This window comes from Sinohyriopsis cumingii, unplaced genomic scaffold (assembly GCF_028554795.1).
Source record: "Sinohyriopsis cumingii isolate HCF-2022 unplaced genomic scaffold, ASM2855479v2 utg000127l, whole genome shotgun sequence".
Lineage (NCBI taxonomy): Eukaryota > Metazoa > Mollusca > Bivalvia > Unionida > Unionidae > Sinohyriopsis > Sinohyriopsis cumingii.
Genome location: NW_028315871.1, coordinates 6123828 through 6141684, shown reverse-complemented (window position 1 = coordinate 6141684; position 17857 = coordinate 6123828). Strand labels below are relative to the sequence as shown.

Here is a 17857-nt window from a genome sequence, read left to right as displayed (position 1 = left end):
TCTAGATCACCTAGGTACTTTATATTAAGCATTACAAATGCTGTGCAAAGCGTTATTGTCTCAATGACTGGGATCATAGTTAAACAAAAAAAGCTAAGAGAACAATGTGACAATTTGTACAAGGTATGGAAAATCCGGCCAAATGGCTGAAGACTGACAATAATGAGGACAAAAGGGAACGCGACAAACAGTATGATAAAGAAAATAGGAACCGAACTTTTCAAAAGAAGTGGAAATGCGGTTGGCCATGGCTTAACTTTAACCCCAAAGTAAATACCATGTTTTGCAGCGTCTGCAGAGAGCATTCAAAAACGGAGGATGAAAAAAAAGCTAATTTGTAGTTGGATGTTCCAATTTACGGTTGGAAACAATAGTATATCATGAAACCAAATCGCAAATCCATCAGAAATGCATGATCACGAGTTGAGAGTTATCAAAACCAAAAGGACAGTCATCTGCAAGTAAAATCGTCATGACACTAAACGATAAAGTTATTGGAAGAATGTCAATTTTGTTTAGGAATGTACACGTCTTAGTAAAAATGAGAAGGCCGTTTAGCGATTATAAGTGGATGGTCCAGTTGGATGCCAAAAAGGGAATTGATGTTGGTCAAACATATCTCAATGACAAAGAGGCACAAGTGTTTTCAGAATTTATTGCAGTGTGCAAGAAATAAACTTGAACAAAAGATTAAATCAGCACCATTTATTAGCATTATCACTGATGGTTCCACTGATAAAGGCTTCCATGAACAAAAAGTTGTTTATGTGAGAACTGCCATGGGTGGGCAAATATGCACTTCATTTTTGGGTATGACAGAAGTTTCACGAGCTAATGCTGATGGGATTTTAGGAGCTATTGATGATGCATTTTGCATCAATTGCAATGCCAGATTACAAGAGTAAACTTGTAGGATTTGGTTCTGATGGAGCTGCAGTCAATACTGGAAAAAACAATGGTGTTATTGCTAGATTTAGAAAATTGCAGAATTGCCTTGTAGGAATACATTGCCATGCTCATCATTTGGAATTGGCCTACAAAGCTGCCATTGCAAAAAAGATTATCCATGCAAAACTTGAGGAGCTGTTAACAGGACTTTACTATTTTTATCGGAATAGCCCTTTAAATAGAAGTGATTTGTTAAGTGCATGTGAGGTACTGGGAATCACCAAGATAGTCCCAACTCATGTTGGTGGAACTAGATGGTTGGCGCATTGGCAGAGGGCTTTGGACAATTTGTGGAAATCATATCCAGCAATAGTCAGCCACCTCCAGACGTTGACTAAAACTGATCAGCCTTCACCTAGAAGACCTGAAGCTATTGGGAAAGCAGCTGGCTATCTGAAAATGTTGCTAGATGTGCATCTTGTTAATTGTGCCCACTTCTTGACAGATGTCATAAATTTACTGTCCAAGTTGTAATTGTTTCTTCAAAATGAGTCTTGTTTGGTGTCTGAAGTGTACCTGAGAGTTCTTGCAACTATTGGTGTCTTGGAACAGTTGAAATTAAGAGATGGACCTAGGTTAAAAAAAGTTTCTGCAAGATATTGGTAATGGACCTATAAAAGAATTTCATGGTTTTGTACTACAAGAACAGTGTTCCCCAACATTAGTGCAGTTATCATTTCATGCTAGAGAAGACATGATCAACAGTTTAGCAGAACACTTGGTTGCCCGATTTGACAAAAAACAGCAGTGTGATATATTGAAAGCCACACATTTTGCAGATTTTCATTCATGGCCAAGAGACTCAAATCATATTGGATTTGGTGATGAGGATGTTTCTACTCTGCTGGAACATTTTTCCCTAGTAATGACAATGGCAGGCTTCTATCCAGACAAGGTTGAAGAGGAGTGGCAACTCTCGAAAAGTTTAATTTATGCCTGTGGATGTCAGGTAGAGAACTTACAATGGTGTAATGTTAACATGAGATTTCAAGAAGGTCACACTAACATTCTTGCACTGGTGGATATTGTGCTGACCCTTCCAGCCTCGTCTGCAGATGTAGAGCGGGGCTTCAGTGAATTGAAAATGACGAAATCTGATTGGAGATGCAGATTGCGCAGCAGTGTATTAAATGACTTGTTAATTATTCATTTCTTAAGTGAAAACATTGCTGATTATGATCCACTGCCAGCTATATATTTATGGAACTCTTGTGGACCGAGACAAAGAAGACCACTGTATATGGAGGACTATTCAGAATCGGATGGAGAAGATTCTGATTTGGGACAAACTGATGGCAAATCAACATAATTTATAAAGTGTATAATATGAATCTTTATTGTTGTGTTATGTACATGTATTTTGAGGACTAATGGATTTTGCTGCAGACTAGTATGTCTTTTGTCCTGTTAGTCCGCTTGACTAGTTAATAAAAAAGTCAGTTTCGAACCCTGAAAATTCATGAATTTGGATATAGATCACATTAGAAAATTCATGTATCAGTCACAACCTGTTAGAAAAAAAAAATAACACATATATCAACAAACACGTGTCACTGAACAAATCACCATGAAGTTCAATGTCTCCAGTATTATGTAGGTGTATTATTTTTGTCTACATGCTATATGTATATGCACATATACTTAAATTGGCCTAGATTTTGGTCAGCCTGAGACAAATATCATCTTGCTGAGGCCGCCAAAGGGATGAGGCTATTCATAGGGAAATGAAAACATGATGTCCCACCTTCAATTAACTTGATGGTCAGATATATATGGGTTCAAAAGATTAGAAATTGAATTTGCATTTTACACTGCTGTTGGTAGTGATCATAAGCATAAACTTTTTTCCTGCAAAAATAAAACTTTCACGGCACAATAAACACGTTCCAATCACTTTGGAAAATGCAACGATCTATCAGATTCCATGACTTTTATTCACATTTGGTACTAACTTCCTTTGACGAAAGGTGCTTTGTTTTGATTGAAGTTTGTAGTCAGCTTGCTGTGATGAAGGGTGCATGTGTTGTTGAAGTTGCCATGAAAGGCCAACTTTGGAGGATGAAACAAATGCCCATTTGTTATTGCACCGGCAATATCAAATAACCGTAGAATAAAGTATGGGTCAGAAGTGGCAGCTTGACAACATAAATAATTTGAAAACAATGGATTTGTTAAATTTGGGACCTAGGGCTTCTGTCGACAAACAGATTTTTTTAATCTTAATGTCAATTTCAGCATGACAAATTTATTAGTGTGCGTGTTCTGTGTGTGTGTGTTTTGTGTTTTTAACGTAGCTTTACTAATTTGAGTCATATCGCTATGATGTCAGCTGTATGGCAGTTGATAGTGATGTCTAGCACTGGGGCATCATGACACAGACATGTGGCATAATATCCACCCAGTCATATTATCCTTACACCAGGCTGACCAGTCCTACCACTAACCTCTTAATTCTGAGCACCAAGTGAGGCAGCTGTTAGCACCATTTTTATAAGTCTTTGGAATGAGTCTGATTCAAACCTCCCGGCTGTAGAATGTCCATCATATTCCATGAAAAACGATGGAAAACGCTGGAAAATTCTAGCATGGAAAACGCTGGAGTATTTGGACTATTATTCCAGGCTATGTCCAGGGTAGGCTGGAAAACCCTGGACAATTCTAGCATGGAAAACACTGGAAAATTCTAGCATGGAAAACGCTGGAGTATTTGGACTAATATTCCAGCCTATGTCCAGGGTAGGCTGGAAAACCCTGGACAATTCTAGCATGGAAAACGCTGGAAAATTCTAGCATGGAAAATGCTGGAGTATTTGGACTAATATTCCAGCCTATGTCCAGGGTAGGCTGGAAAACCCTGGACAATTCTAGCATGGAAAACGATGGAAAATTCTAGCATGGAAAATGCTGGAGTATTTGGACTAATATTCCAGCCTCTGTCCAGGGTAGGCTGGAAAACCCTGGACAATTCTTGCATGGAAAACGCTGGAAAATTCTAGCATGGAAAATGCTGGAGTATTTGGACTATATTCCAGGCTATGTCCAGGGTAGGCTGGAAAACCCTGGACAATTCTAGCATGGAAAACGATGGAAAACCCTGGACAATTCTAGCATGGAAAATGCTGGAGCATTTGGACTAATATTCCTGTCTTTATCCAGGGTAGGCTGGAAAACCCTGGACAACACTAAAATTTAGCTGAAAATTGTTGAAATATTTTATGAAAACGAGATTTTTTACAGTGATGCAACTTTTATTTGATGATAATTTCAAGAAGAACATGATCCAAATTACCCCAACCAACTCCTTGTATTGACTGTGATGTTTAGTAACTTTTAAACAAGGAAACAAAAATTAAAAACTATACTTGTCACTGGTAGCTTAATAGGTTGTGCACTAGTATTCAGTAGACATCATGGCTTAAGTTGTCATAAATATCGCTACACTTCTACTGGTGTGTCATAAAATCCAGATTACTGGCTCCTTAACATCATCCAAGTTTCTAAAAATATGTTCTCTTACTCTAGTTATAGTTTGAATTTATTCTGAAGCAATCTTAACAACAAAATAACAGAAATTCACGTTAATTTCTATCTCAATTTTAATTAAAAAAATTTAAAATATTTTTTTTTACACGTGTTGTTTCATAGTTCATTCACCACATTTCTTATCTTTCTGTTGTCACCACTGGAGTCTGTGGAAGTGATGGTACTCTTGATGGTTTAACCAAATCGCAAAGCTTGTCTCACCATCACCTCCCCAATGTTATACTTCTCCTTCATGATTTCTGAAATACAAATCATTGTATATTAATGAATAGAATCAAGCAAGATTTCAAATTTATTTCAATCCCATATATATATATATATATATATATATAGAGAGAGAGAGAGAGAGAGAGGGAGTGAGAGAATGAGAGTTATGCCTGAAACATTTCATGCAATTACAGTACTTTTACAATACCTGAGGTTGGTAATTGTAATGAGGCACTTGGCTTGGTGACTAACTTGATAGGCTTAAAGACCTGTGGTTTCCATCACAAATTAAACTGGCTACCTGACTGCTCCTGTGGCCTAAGTCTAAGTGGTTAGAGCACCTGCTACGGGTGTGAGAGGTCACAGGTTTGAACCCTTAACCGAGTCATACCAATGACTTATTAAAAAAATGGTACTATTAGCTGTCTTGCCTGGTACTCAGCATTAACCCTTTACCTCATGCAAGCGTCTTTTGACGCCTCTACTCCATTCACGTGGAAGCGCCTTTTGACGCCTGCTGTAAACATCAGCCATTTTAAGCTGGTTTTCATAGCGCCACCTTCGGGGAAAACCCCCATTTAGATACTACATTCATTTCTGTGAATGACATTTACATTGGATCACGTGGTCACTGTTTATGCCCTGGTCGATATCTGCTATTTAAAGTAAATGGGTCATATTCTCCACTCTCCGAAATGGAGGTCGCAGATTTTATTCCGTACTTACGAAGTTTTCACGATTAGAATCAGAACTACGAAAGATTCAATAACTTAGGTAAAGGCTCTGATATTGATGCAGGCAGCAATTAGTTTTCATAAATTATCAAATTCAGATGACTTAGTGATGTAGATGCAGACGACAAATTGTAAATTTCAAGTATGAGAAATGGCAGCTACGATTGGTCACGCGGCCTCACTGACATGACGGTGAATGAGTCCTCTCAAGATTTTAAAACACGTAAAAAATTCTTCAATGAAAAATAATTACGCAGCTATAACAATCAGACTTTTAATCTTAAATTTTTCCACACATAATAGATGTGTACCAAAAATGTAAAATGGTTACAATTGCTGTTTAACATAAAATACACTACATTGCTTAACAGTTAACAGGCAGGCCTATGCGTATGGAGTCGAATAGGTAACAGGTGCTCTATTTATAGCATTCTGCACTTTGTAATTATGCTCTATAAGGTAAACGGTTAAGAGGTTAGTGTTAGGACTGGTCAACCTGGTGTTAAGATAATGTGAATGGGTGGGAGACATGCTACACATCTGTGGCATGATATCCCAGTGCTAGACATCACTATAAATTGCCACACTGCAGACATCGTAGCGATGTGACTAAACATTTGTTAAAGCTACGTTACTAAACATCTGAATCACGCACACACAAACTGGCTACCATATACATGCAGTTGTGATTATACCATTTAAACTGAAAGTAGATTTACATTGTCCATTTGAATATTGCCTGTCTACACTATAATGTTTCAAGTAGTAGTTGTGTATACGTTTAAATTTCATAATAATGTTCCAGCCTTAGTTCATAAAAAAATTTTGTTACAATTTGGCATATATTTTGTCATAGGTTAACAAAGTTTAAAACGCATGGTTAATAATTTAAAATATACCATAAATTATTTGAATTCTGGACTGGTCTTGGAGAGGTGGCCTTGTGTGTGCTTATTATTGGCTCTTGCCCCAGTTAGTGTCTTGCCAATATATTCACCAGAGCTGTACAGCATTCTGAATATTTATCTAGCAGCTTTGTTAAAATCCAAAATTTGACATATTTCTGCCTCATGCTGGGTGTGAAAAAAAATTTAATCCAAATTTTCACCATGATGATTCATATGCACTAAGTTTCTGATATATTTACTTATCTATATACACAACTCCAGGTTACAGTTAATGTTCTAGACATTTGAATTTGAAACAAATGTGGTATTACCTCTCGCTTGCTTAATTCAAAATTAAAAGATCGAAGAATTTCAATGAAGCTGTCGCCATCAAGTTGTTTACATAACTGTGCCTTGCCACTTTTTTTTCTGAAATTAAAGGGCACAAACTAAACAAGTATTTTTGGTGAGGAAAATTGATAATCATTTCCAACAGTTTACAACTGTACATTCTTATTAATTATACAATAAGTTACTATTAAATATTACTGAAATGGCTGAATATAAATTGGACAGACAGAAACAAGCCATAATCTGAATTGAAGATTAATTGGAAAAGAGATCTACCGGTATATTTCCGAGTCACAGTCTAAAATTAATTAAAACAAATATAACTTATTGCTACAAATAGCACACTGTCTGGAAAATAATAACGAAAATGTAAAAAATACAAATACCAGTCAGATCATTAATAATATCAAGGGTGAATAAAATTTAAAGTGAAATTTACAATTTGGAAATATATATTCGCAAGGCCGGCACGTACCAAATTTTTGGAAAGACAGACACGAGATGACTGGTCATTGTGCATTAGGATAAGTAAAAAATGTTGCCAATTATGTAAACAAAGCTTAAAACATAACACATACCTTTCAATATCCTTACAAGTTTGACGTTTAATTTATCAGTCTTCAAACAGCATAAAAAAAAGAAATTGTTCCATAGGATATATTTCGCAATAGCTTTCCGTAAATTTACGTCACGCGAAGTCTTTCGCAGCTAAGGTACTTGGCGGCTGTGCAAATAATTTTGCTACAACTGGACTGAGTAATGACTTACCTGCTATTTTCGCAATAATACACTCATGGTATCCCTTGAATCCACGACAAACCGCCATCACTTTCTCTCCCGTGCGATATTCCTTCATTTCTTTTCGTGGCGAGTGTACATCAGCCATACAGAGTATGCCTCCCTGAATAGGACGATCATTCACCCATATAACCAGTGATATTTCTGGTTCAGTGGTCATCTTAAAATCCTGGGATATTTTATATTTTACAATTTCAATGACACTCCAATCGAAAATTGCGCCCAAATTCTAGACTGGTTATCCAAAGCTTTTTACGGTGCCAAATTTGGAACCAAACTTTACAGAAACGGTTTTCCTTTTTTGTTTTGTTTTTTCTTTTTACAGAAAATTTGGTTCTAACGCATGAAATCGAAATATGCCGGCTTTTTAATTTAGTAATTGGTTAAAAAAAATAAGTACATAATTTTATATCCCATCATAGTCAGCTTCATCAGCCATCATCATACGGAACAACCTCGGCTATTTCTGCGTGATAAAAACGTGACTCCGATACGTGAAGGCGAATACTTGACAAAAAAATCAGACATTTTGTTCTCTTTTGATTTATGATTTATCTAAATAGTTAATATCTATACATCGGATACCAACGCCGTGATTTGGATATGTTGGGGAATGATTGGTTTACAGTAAAGTGGTTTTAGAAGACAAAGTTTACGACCAAGAGGCAATATCTTGTCGAGGTGTGGAACACAAATGGAAAGACAACACAAATTGGACACCCAAATATTATAGGTGAGTATGAAATAAACGGAGTCTCGACTTTATCTCGTTTGCCCAAGTATAAACTGACTATATGATTAACCGCCCAACACTATATAATTATGACTGATAATTAAATTGTAAGCAAGTATTTCAATAAATGTGAAAAGATATACAAGGTCAAAAACAAGTTTCCTTTTGCACCAGTTTTAAAATTAGAGTAGGTATTTTTGTTTTTCAATATATATGTATATATAACTTTCAAAGCAACCTAATTTGTGGAATTTTATTTTAACAGCCATAACCTTGTAATTGTCAGTCTTGGAAATGTTAACTCCAGTGATACACGTAAGCCCAAACAGGGACTGCTCTGGTATTATGATAAAGTTGTGAATTTCTTGAGTATTTGTAGATCTAGTCCAAAAAGGTCTTTAGGTTACTGCTAAATTTTCAGACTGCTACATATATAAGTAAAATCATAAGTTAAGTAACTTACGTCCTGGAAAAAGAAATTTTGAAAAATTTCACATTAATCTTAGCAAGATTAAAATGTACACAAGTTTTACCATGAAGATGATTTTTGAACGATATGTTAATGTTTTAATCAGTCTGACTGTACAGTCTGTAAACGTTTTAATGCTGTTTGTGTATTACAGGTACTGGTGTTCAGGACAAAATATATAAGCAGTTTGAAGTTAATTCCACAAAGTCCATTCCTAAAAGCACCATGTACTGGAGGAAGAGAAAACAATGGTAATTCCAGGAGTAATAGAGAGTTTTTTTACATTTTAAATAATGTCTGCAGCTGTCTCCCACAACAGTGTTTATTTGTGTGAAGATAAGCATTATTCTTTATACATTTGTTCTTACCTAGTACATTCACAGCTTAACATGGCTCATATCTTAAACACAGTTTCATTACCATATCGATAATTTAAGGAATAAACAAATTTCACTATACAACACTAAGTGGAATTTTCAGAGTTCAACAAATTCTGAGTATATGGTGAAATCATTCAGTATTTACAAACAGAATATTCAATGTACGTGTTTGAACAGAACACTCACTCTGTATGGGTTATCCAACACACCATACACAATATATGCACAATGTACACCATATTTAACCAAATCAGCCAATTACAGAAATTCCAGGAAATATCTGATCAGTATTGATTCTTGCAGAACAAGATATAATAATTTATTGTTATGCATTGTCATACTTCAGTTTTTAATTATTTAAAATGTTAAATATAATTTTTACTTTCATTTTTCTTATAATGCCCTAAAACATTATGAAACTTGAGTTGTTTTTCTGAAAACATCACATACATTTATGAAGTGTATGTTGTATCACATGTACTTTGTATGATTGAGTATATTATTGTGTATCAATTACTTGTCATTTACATGCATTCATTGTGTATCATGTTTGCATTACCCATGTTTAAATGATGCATGCATTAACACTGGATTTGTCAAACTAAACTACTGTAACAGTGTAATATTAACTGTACATATTCAATTCCCACAACAAAACAATAATGTTTGAATGTTAAGATTTTAATATGAATTATACATGTTCACTAAAATTTGTATTTCTCATTACAGTGTTGTTGATCTAGGTGAATCCAGTTCTGTTGGTCTTGGATATTATGAAATTGGTGACAGTACGTAATACTAATCTTCAAATATAATGAGAATATCAACAGATGAACCAACTAGATATGGTGACAGTGACATGAGTTTTTCATCTGACTCAGAAGAAAGTATAGAGTTTTAATCAAGTTCAGACGATGAACAGTATCATCAGGTGAATGAAGCAACTCAGTCTTCACCCATCCCATGTCACAGATCCCCCACTTTATGTCATAGCCCAATAACAAGATATATATTGTAGTGAAATCACAAAGTCTGAACATGTTATTGTCCTTGGGGCTTTGCCAACAAGACATAATTTGTCAGATGCTAAATATGTGACTTTTTGGACTTAATTCAGTTGCATCTTCCTTCAGCAAACACAGGATTGACAATTGTCAAAGATTTGAAGGAAAAATGTGAATTCAGTAAGGAGTATCTCAAATACAATTTTTATTGTGAGATCTGCAAAAAACTGTACTCCGATAAAGAAGAAATGTGTGAAACTGGGCGCTGTACAGGTGTACATAACTAATAATTATGAGCAAACATCTCTTTGGAATGAAGTTGACTCTGACAAGAAAGAAGACTTCCTTTCATCATCAAAAATAGGATCAAGTGTCTTCGAGAACCTATTATTGTTGTTGAAATTGGAAATGCCATTTATGGTACTGTTCTCCCCAATCATCATGAAAAGGACTAAAATGGCTCTCACCATTGCACAGCAGAATTTCATACTTATACACTGTAGTGTCAAGCTCAAGTGGTGAACAGATTTGGACATATTTATGATTTTATATGCACCAGATATTTTCTGGTCAGGATTTAACTAATTTTTCAGGATATCTTTTCATACATGTATAGTTTGTGTTACACCAACATTTTTGTATAGTGATGTTCTTTTGATAATGAACATTTAAATACATATGTGGTACATACAATAAATGATGTACTACTTCAACACTTGTAGTTTATTTTTTTAAAGCAGGGTCAAGTGTGTGTGTGTGTATGGTTTAGTTTGTTTATTTGACTTGTGTCCTCTATTTCTCAGTATATATTTATCATAGGTTTGAAATAATAGTTTAGTTTTAAGTTAAAAAATCTGTGTTACAGCGCAGTTTAGTCATGATTGCTCTTTCTTTAGGTAATTCAAAATAGTTCTTTGTACCAATCTTGAAAATTGACTAAGTTCTTTTCCAGGGTTTTCCATGCTGAAATTTATCCCAAAAATTCTAAGTCCAAACTATCCATCCTTTTCCAGGGTTTTCCATGCTGAAATTTATCCAAAAAATTCTAAGTCTAAACTGTCCATGCTTTTCCAGGGTTTTCCATGCTGAAAAAAATTCAGACTCCAATATGTCCATCATTTTCCAGGGTTTTCCATGCTGAAAAAAATCAAAGTCCAAAATGTCCATCGTTTTCCAGGGTTTTCCATGCTGAAAAATTTCAAAGTCCAAAATGTCCAGCATTTTCCAGGCATGTCCAGCATTTTCCATGCACAATGTCCAGGGTTTCCATGCTAAATTCTGCAGAATATTTCATTTTTCCATCGTTTTCCAGGGTTTTCCATGTTTTTCCATCGTATTCCATCCTTTTCCAGAGTATACGATGGAAAAAGTACAGCCGGGCGTTGACCTCTCACATCCAAGGAGAACACTCTAACTACTTAGGTGAGCAGAGAGGTAAATTAGTACATGTAGTAACAACAGACCATAGGACTTTGCATTTTCATAGACAAGGCAGCTTGTCAGTACAACTGATGTCGTCAATTATACCGGATAGAACTGTATTATGATACATGCCTAATTTTTGGGCATTACTTTTCTTTAAAAATAATAATTCAGTAATTAAATGACAAATTGTACATTTAACAGGGTTCCTTTACAAATTTAGAAAAAGATTTAAGACCTTTTCCAGACCAAAAAACAAAAATTTTCAGACCTAATAATGTGACAAGTTTATCGACCTGCACAGTGGCCATGATGATTTAGACTTAAGTTTGGAAGGCTTTGAAGTCATCAGCTTCTTTCCACAAGGGTTATAAACACAATGTCCAAGCATTCTTTAAATATCAGGTCCATGCAGGCACACACAAAGATCGGTCCAAGAATGTCATATCAAATAAAATCCAATGAAATTAAAATGAATACTCACTAGCACAACAAAAAACTTAATTAATGAAAAATCCATGAAACAGGGCTAATACAGATCAGGAGAGATGAAATTAAATGACTTTTCACTTTTCAGTGACTACTCATGGCATCAAGTGTTCTGCTTCAGTTACTAATTTAAATACAAGAAACAAAAAAACAATACAGTAATAAATAAATGTAATATGAAAGGGAAATGATATTTAAAAAGATAGTCACTGTAACCCAGATGTTAACCATTGCCCTTTAGCTTCAATACTTTCTTCTCCAGCTGCAATTCCGATGCTTTCACTTTAGAGATGCTGTCAGGATTTTATTTAATGTGGGGTGGGAGGTACCCACTTACCCACTTGATATGAAAATAAGGGGGAGGGTGTAGAACAAAAAGAAGGAAGAGGAGGAAATAGCCAAAGTTCAACATATACCTAACAATACAATATCCGTCTTTCTTCCAGCTACACTCTGTTAGAGAACTAATGAAATCAAAATCTTCAAAAGATTTCACCTCTAGTTGCATACGCATTAGTCTGTCAATTTTTCTGAGCCTAATCTGTTCCTCATCAGTGTATAAATAGTTCTATGATAAGCCGCCCCTAATGATGGCGCATATACATAGCTAGTTTAGCCAGCTGGAACAAATTTAGAAATTGTTCCTTATGGTTATTATGTACAATTTTTCACAACTCATGGGTAATATCTTTTTGGATACTATGGCTCCAAAATAAGATTTTTTTTTACTAACATTAAGCTCTGCTTACATTTCACTTTCTTAAATCACTTGTTCTGATAGTGGTATTTTGATCAAATAAATATATTTACTTCACAATTTTATTTTTAGATTATTTATTAAATTGATCTGAACCCTTATAATGCTATATGTAGGTTTGCTCAAGGTATTTTGAATGATGTATTTTTAAAGAGAAGAGTAAACATTTTTAGATTTACCCTCATTATTACATATTTATGTTTTTGTTTTCTTTTTCCACTCAGAAACCTTAAAATATTACACAAAAAGACAATTAAAACTAAAAGTCAAAATTTTCCGGAATTTGGGAATTTGCAAACATGTTAAAAATATAAACACATTTTATAGTACACTAAATTAAATACATTTCTGATATCCCTACCTTTCTTCAAGTGAATTCAGAAGACTGTGGAAACATATATCCCCATGTTACTAAGTCTGATTATACATCCTGTTTGTAGCCCCCTACTGATTTCAATAATAGAACTAAGTAAACTGAATCACTGATTTATAATTTCTAACCTGACTGTGACCAAAATGGCACTAATACTGGCATCCCATGCACCTTTCATGCTGTGACGGAAGCGGGTGTGATCACAGCCATGTCGAGCAGTAGCGTGGGAAAATGGTTTTGCATTCCATAAAGTTAAAGGCATGATAGTAAGCCAAACATTAGATAAAGATCTTCTAGTGAAAATAATTTGTTGATACGACCCATTATGCTTTCATTTAGGACCAGTAAGATACTGTACCATATTGTAACAACTGTAATAGTGAAAACCACATGCTGATACAATTCTCTGTGTAGGAGAAATAGCAATAAAAACAATTTCAATATAGCCACTGTGGTGGCCATGTCAGATCAGCATCATTTTCATTTCGGTTCAACTTGATATCACATTTTTGTTGAAAATATCACATCAATATGACCATCCCTTCAGCAAGTGAAACAAAATTTTCAAGAAGGCTACCATATTGATCATATTGGATGTCTAATGTGCAATAATTCTGGACCAAATACAGTACAGAATGAAACTGTACCAAGTTTAATAACAAGAGTTTTATAACTGACCATAAAACTGTAAGAAAACATCTAAAACTTTCACACATATATGATTTACATTAATACATCTATATATTTCTATCTAATTAGTTCATTCTCTGTAAATATGTAGGTAATGTAAAAGATGAAAGCAGAAAGATTCATGAATGTATTTTCTGCATACCATACTTACCAACTATGTGATACAGCATGCAGGTCAAGATTAGGAATGGCTGAAAACTATTCATCCTTTAAGAGTTACATGTATCTTTTTTTCTGAAATAAAGAGAAACAATGGTATAAACTGAGACTGTATTTCTTTACTTGATGAAGTAATACCATTATATGAATAGTACTGGCATTAAACTAATAATAATCATTTACAACCAAATAAATTGGCAAGGAAAATCTTGGAAATGTATCATCACCAGACAAACTCACTTCAAGCACACACTTGATGGTTATAATCAAACTCTGGAAACTGATAATATCAGATCATCTTAGTGTCAACAATAAAACTTTATTCAAGATTTTATCATTGCAATGTCAGCTTATTCCCAGTATGTTGCCAGTCTTTCTCCCTAGATAATGTATATGAAATCTGTTACCCTTTTCTTTAAAGTGACTGACCATCTCTACCTTATAAGTTTTCATTGGATGATTTTAGTCAGGTCAGTACTAAGTAGCTGTGAAATACATGTTTGCACCTAGAGCCTTGACACACACAACCTAGGGATATTGATAAAGTGGGGTTAAAACTCCTGGTTGGCCCTATATTGACGGTCTTTTTATATGAGCTCTTTCCAAACCCTGCCCCTGCCCCCCCTCCCCCCATGATATAAAATGCATCATCTTCCAGCTGGTTTTAACTTCCTGGAGGTTTGCATGGCAAGATCTGGAGCCAAAACACAGATTTCACAACCAATGCCCCCAACAGTGTTACCTAAAACATTTCCCTTCACAGGAATGGACTGAGATACAGATTCCAAATTATCAACTTGACTGTCCCAGGAATGGTGTAGCAGGCCTATTTTGATGTAACTACACTAAGGGGAATTAGTCACAAGTGAAAGGGTTTTTCTTTTCCACATTTAATGTAATCCTACTAGCTCCAGACCTTTGCTGACTCCCTGCACTATGGTTGACCCCTGACTAAAAGCAGAGATCGGTGACACGCCATGTAAATGGGTTATGCGTATCACATGATACACAAAAGTGAAAATGTAGGATAAACAATGACTGAGGCTGATATAGCATGTGTAAGGAAATACGAAACAATGGCATGAAACTGCATTTGTATTGCTGCTTTTAACAATGGAAAAATTATATCCATAGTGCAAATATATATATATATATATATATATGACAGAAAAAAGATATAAATATATTTAAGCATTTGACATGATTCTCTGTTTTAATTTAGTCTATACTGAAGACAGTTTTAATTCATATTTTTAGAACACTTTGAAGAGTTAATCTACATGCATCATTTCAAAATAATAAAGTTGCATATTCTTTTATGGTAATACACTTGTACACACAAGAAGTTTTAAAACTGATGACAATGCAGAAATGTTTATCATTTAATAAATCACATGCCATTCTGAAATATTCACGAATCATTTTACTTTTAGATAGAATATCAAAATAAAATCTATTGGTGATGCAACTTTTGTCATTTTTAAGGAAGTTTCCACCATTTTGGAATCATCGTTTCCTTTATATTTTTAATGGCAACTCCATCACTGCCATATTAGGTAGTTTGTGTCCCAGCATCACAAACAGGGTTTGCTCTACACATAATGGCCTCTTCTGGTATCTATAAAACGAATCAGAAGACATAAGTAAATATGTTACATATCACAGTTGAATTTTGAATGTGTGAGATATTTAAGTTTGTTTACTTGTGTTTTTATTTTTACACTTAAAAAGAAATATCCGAATAAAGGTTCCTACATATTAAATAAGCTGCCATTTGAACAGTAACATTGTCTTACTACGTAATATATAAACTGCAAATTTTGGTAATACATAAATTATGCCCCATGGATCCAACTATTAGTTTATTTTTTGTATCTAAACTTCTTTGTACAGTTTTGTATATCAAGTCTGTAGTAATCTACCATTATTTAGACATCTGCAAAGATAACATTTGAAAATTTATTGTTAAAATATTTTTTTCTTCTGATATTTGAGTTGATGGCAGGACCCTAAGTACCCCCCACTGCACTGAGCATGCAGGCCTGTATATAATTCTGAAGTATACAAATGAGTGAGGAGGCAGGACTGTGTATATATATATATATATATATATATATATATATATATATATATATATCCTCTTTAAAGTTTGAGCTCTTGTGTACTTTTTTTATTTTATTTATTTATCTAGACCCCTTCTGTTTCATTCTTGGATCACACCTGCATCATGGAAGTGAAAGGCTTTGCATTACTAGCATTTGACTGAAAACATCCCCCCAGCCTTGATGTTTATCGAACATGTTCTAATTTCTAAATAGATGAAAATGACAAACCTGATTTGGTGTAAATGTTGCTGGGATATGGTCGTGATGATCCGTCATCAGTCTTTTCCCACCTATGAAATGTTTACTGCAGATATATGTCCATCTTGTGATTTTGTCAGTAGTAAAAGTTCCTCTTCCACAAGCACACACCTAACATCCGCACTTCTTAATATTTTTTTTCTGTTTTGGAAATGGAATCCAAAATACACACATCATATGTTCACGATCTGAATATCTCCTATTGCTGTTACAAAGTCCAAAGCAACAATGTCTCGAAGCACAGCGATTTTTTTCGCTTTTCAGGGACAGATGCAATCTTTTCAGTGTGTTCCGCCATTTATATTGTAGTACAAAAGTCGGTTTATTTGTCCTACATTCTGCAGCTGAGTCTGCAAGCTTTAAATAGGCATGCTATTTTTAGCAATTAACAGTATCGGTCGATCTCTGCTATACACAATCCTAGTGGACTTCAGAGAGAGTATTGCCTGAAGACCTTTTCTAGAGCTAAACTTGTATATAACTCTTCTACATACATGTACCAAAATGCACAAAATCTAAATTATATAATCCAAATAAAGCCATATATCCACTCTATACAATCTCTTTTACAACTGATAATGTATCTTAGAATTACCAAAAATATTATATGAAGTAGGAAATTACATGTCAACTTTATCCTTATGAACTAATTAATTTCAGATTAAACTATAACTACCCAACCCTATTTTAAGCACTTTATATCTACTAAAAGAGATTCCAATTTCCCAACAACTGGTCACTAATTTAAATGTTTCAGTATTAAGGGAAACTTGCTATCATTGATTTATAGTAGGTTACAAACATATAATCCCACTGCTGTAGTAAATTCATTTTTCCATTTCTCAGCCTAGACTGTAACTTAACATCACTGCCCCTGACTGCTGCTGTTAATACAATATTTAACCAGAATCACAACCCCTAACTTAAACAGTAAATAAAGATGTACTCCTCTATGGCAGACATAAATTATTAAATTTATGGAGAGAATTTTAAAAATTTACATATGGTACAAATGTATCTTCTCTTCTAAAACCCATATAAATACCATAGCTACATGTAGCCCTATAATAATGGACTGAGATACAGATTCCAAATTATGAACTGGGCCATGTCCCATGGATTGACTGAGATACTGAACTGCAAGGTCCAATTTTAGTGACATGTTTAACTTGGTATTATCAGGGTCACTAGCTGTATATATAGATCTATATTATTTACATATTGTGGCTTAAGGTGCAAGTCCCAACTTAGATGGAGTGCATAATGTTTGCTGCACAATGTTAAGTGTATTCATGCTACATGTATCACCATCCACAATCATGATGCCTCTTGTTCCTTAAATATCCTTTCTTGTATTTCTTACACAATAGTAAATATGTTACATGTCCTCACACTCCAGGCCCATTTTAATGTCCCGTAAGTGTTTCGGTGCAAGTTAATGTTCTTTAATATAACTTTCATCACAATTTTATATTCAGTATTTTATTCTGGGATGGGTTTCCACATACTTCCTTTCACAAAGGAAACATAAAAGAAAATGTTATATCACA

The 17857-nt window shown here is 34.5% G+C and overlaps 2 long non-coding RNA genes and 1 pseudogene across 3 annotated transcripts; 2 read left to right on the top strand and 1 right to left on the bottom strand.

Moving 5' to 3' along the window:
• Positions 1-337: 337 nt before the first annotated feature.
• Positions 338-2257, top strand: LOC149774869 (zinc finger protein 862-like; annotated as a pseudogene).
• Positions 2258-3859: 1602 nt separating this feature from the next.
• Positions 3860-7727, bottom strand: LOC149774868 (uncharacterized). Of its 2 annotated transcripts, XR_016416704.1 has the most exons (3): positions 7439-7727; positions 6652-6748; positions 3860-4730 (listed from the first exon to the last, which is right to left on the bottom strand). It is a non-coding gene; the product is annotated as an uncharacterized LOC149774868 (long non-coding RNA). The 2 variants fall into 2 exon arrangements; XR_016416703.1 differs by lacking the exon at positions 6652-6748.
• Positions 7728-7988: 261 nt separating this feature from the next.
• Positions 7989-10716, top strand: LOC149774867 (uncharacterized). The gene is made up of 3 exons (XR_016416693.1): positions 7989-8201; positions 8825-8921; positions 9780-10716. It is a non-coding gene; the product is annotated as an uncharacterized LOC149774867 (long non-coding RNA).
• The last annotated feature ends 7141 nt before the right edge of the window (positions 10717-17857 follow it).